A 2,869-nucleotide genomic window follows, 5' to 3' on the forward strand; every position below is an offset into this window, starting at 1 on the left:
AATTCAACCCCCCCTGCGAGTCAACGCGCTAGACGGTGAGCCCATGGGCACTGGGTTCATTACGCACCGTACCGAGGAAATCAAGTTACAAGTGGGCTCCCTGCACCATGAGAACATCATTCTGTTCGTCATCTCCGCTCCACGGGAGCCGCTAGTCCTCGGCCACCCTGGCTCGTTACCCATGATCCGGTCATCTCCTGGAAATCTGGCGAGATCACGGCTTGGAGTGAGGTATGTAGGGCAGAGTGCCTCATTTTACCTTGCAAAACGTCTACTGTGGAGGATGCGAAGGGTGCGGTGTCTACTGTTGTTCCTACAGAGTACCAGGATTACGCGCAGGTGTTCTCCAAGGAGAGGGCTACCGTGTTACCACCGCATCGGGCCTGGGATTGTGCAATTGATCTGCTATCCGGGGCTACACCTCCTCGCGGACGAATCTACCCTTTGTCACAGCCGGAACGAGAATCAATGAGCAAGTATATTGATGAGGCACTACAGCAAGGGGCCATTCGCCCATCTACGTCTCCCGCCGCATCCAGTTTTTTCTTTGTTAAGAAAAAGGATGGCGGACTGCGTCCTTGTATAGACTATCGAGGTTTGAACGATATTACCATTAAAAATCGTTACCCCCTTCCTTTGATTCCAGCAGCCCTCGAGCAGGTGGGGCAGGCCTCCATCTACAGTAAACTGGAACTCAGGAGTGCGTACAATCTGGTGCGCATTAGAGAAGGGGATGAATGGAAGACCGCCTTCAACACCCATCGAGGACATTATGAATATTGTGTCATGCCCTATGGACTTACTAACGCGCCCTCTGTGTTCCAGGCGTTCATGAATGACATTTTCAGGGACTTGATTGATCGCTTTGTCATAGTGTACATTGATGACATCCTAATCTACTCTAACTCTCTGAGTGAACATGTGTCCCATGTACGCCAGGTTCTGGACCGACTCCGACAACACTCTCTGTTCGTGAAGGCCGAAAAGAGTGAATTCCATGTCACGACGATTTCCTTCATTGGGGCCATACTCACTCCCGACGGGGTAAAACTGGATGAATCCAAGGTGCAAGCTGTACGAGACTGGCCTCAACCCCAGAAGGTGAAAGAGCTCCAGAGATTCTTAGGGTTTGCCAATTACTATAGACGGTTCGTGCGTAATTTCAGCACAACCGCAGCTCCCCTGTCGGCGATGACCAGCCACAAGGGTCGTGGTCTGAAATGGACGGAGGGGGCAGTGCAGGCTTTTGAGACATTGAAACAACGATTTACCACCGCTCCCATTTTATGTCAGCCGTATCCTACCTTGCCGTTCATCGTGGAGGTGGACGCCTCGGAGGTTGGAGTTGGAGCCGTGCTATCCCAGCGCCAAGGTGAGCCGCCCAAATAACGACCCTGTGCTTTTTTTTCTAAGAAGCTGAATCCGGCCGAGCAGAACTACGACGTGGGAAATCGTGAATTACTGGCGGTGAAGTTAGCACTGGAGGAGTGGAGACATTGGCTGGAGGGAGCAGCTCATCCGTTCCAAGTGCTCACGGACCACCGCAATCTGGAGTATCTTCACAGTGCTAAACGACTGAACTCCCCGACAGGCAAGGTGGTCTTTATTCTTCAACCGTTTCCAATTCACTGTCTCTTATATTCCCGGGTCCAAGAATTGTAAGGCGGACGCGCTTTCCCGACGGTTCGAGCGCGCTGACAGACCGGTTGAACCAGAACCTATCCTCCCCATAAGTTGCCGTGCTGGTCCTGTGAGGTGGGCTATCGATGACACGATTCAGGAGAGCCTACAAGCGGAACCAGCCCCTCCAGAAACCCCGGTGTCGAAGGTGTTTGTACCAGCTCCGCTTCGACCTCAACTGATGGAATGGTGCCACACGTCGCTAGGATCTGGTCATCCCGGAATCACTCGAACTACACGACTCATCAGTCGAAAATACTGGTGGGATTCCCTCACAGATGACGTCAGATACTACGTATTATCCTGCCCAGTATGTGCTCAGTCCAAGGCGCCTCGAGCACTACCGGAGGGTAAGCTGATGCCATTGCCAACTCCTCAACGACCCTGGTCGCACATTGCTATGGACTTTGTTACCAACCTACCAGAATCAGAGGGCCATACTGTAATTCTCGTGGTCATCGATCGATTCTCCAAGAAGTGTCGGTTAGTACCCATGGCCCGTTTACCTAACGCCACTCAGATGGCGGAGACTATGTTTAACCAGGTGTTCCGGCAGTTTGGTGTTCCGGAGGATATTGTTTCCGACCGGGGACCCCAGTTCGTATCCCGGGTTTGGAAGGCCTTCTGCGAACGCTTGGGCATCTCGGTGAGCCTCACCTCCGGATATCATCCCCAGGCCAATGGGCAGACAGAACGGCTCAACCAGGAAATTGGGAAGTATCTACGGCAACAATGTTCGCGGCAGCCGCAAGAGTGGAGCCGATTCCTTCCTTGGGTAGAGTATGGTCAGAACTCACTCATTCACACCTCCCTACGTCTAACACCCTTTCAGTGTGTTCTAGGGTATCAACCACCCCTGTTCCCGTGGGATACCGCACCCGGGATGGTACCGGCGGTGGACGAGTGGTTTCGTCGGAGTGCGCAGGTCTGGGAGATGGCCCATCAACATCTCAGTCAAGCCTCACAACAGCAAAAGACCTACGCCGACCGACGCCGGAGACCTACTCCCACTTATCAACCCGGGCAGCGAGCTGCAAGAAGCTCCAACCCAGGTACATTGGTCCCTTCAAGGTACAGAGACGTATTAACCCTGTCACCTACCGTCTGTTACTCCCTCGACACTACAGGATAAACCCTACGTTCCACGTCTCCCTGTTGAAACCTGTCCATTATAGCCCGATGTACCCAC

Source organism: Coregonus clupeaformis, unplaced genomic scaffold (genome assembly GCF_020615455.1).
Source record: "Coregonus clupeaformis isolate EN_2021a unplaced genomic scaffold, ASM2061545v1 scaf2866, whole genome shotgun sequence".
NCBI classification, from domain to species: domain Eukaryota; kingdom Metazoa; phylum Chordata; class Actinopteri; order Salmoniformes; family Salmonidae; genus Coregonus; species Coregonus clupeaformis.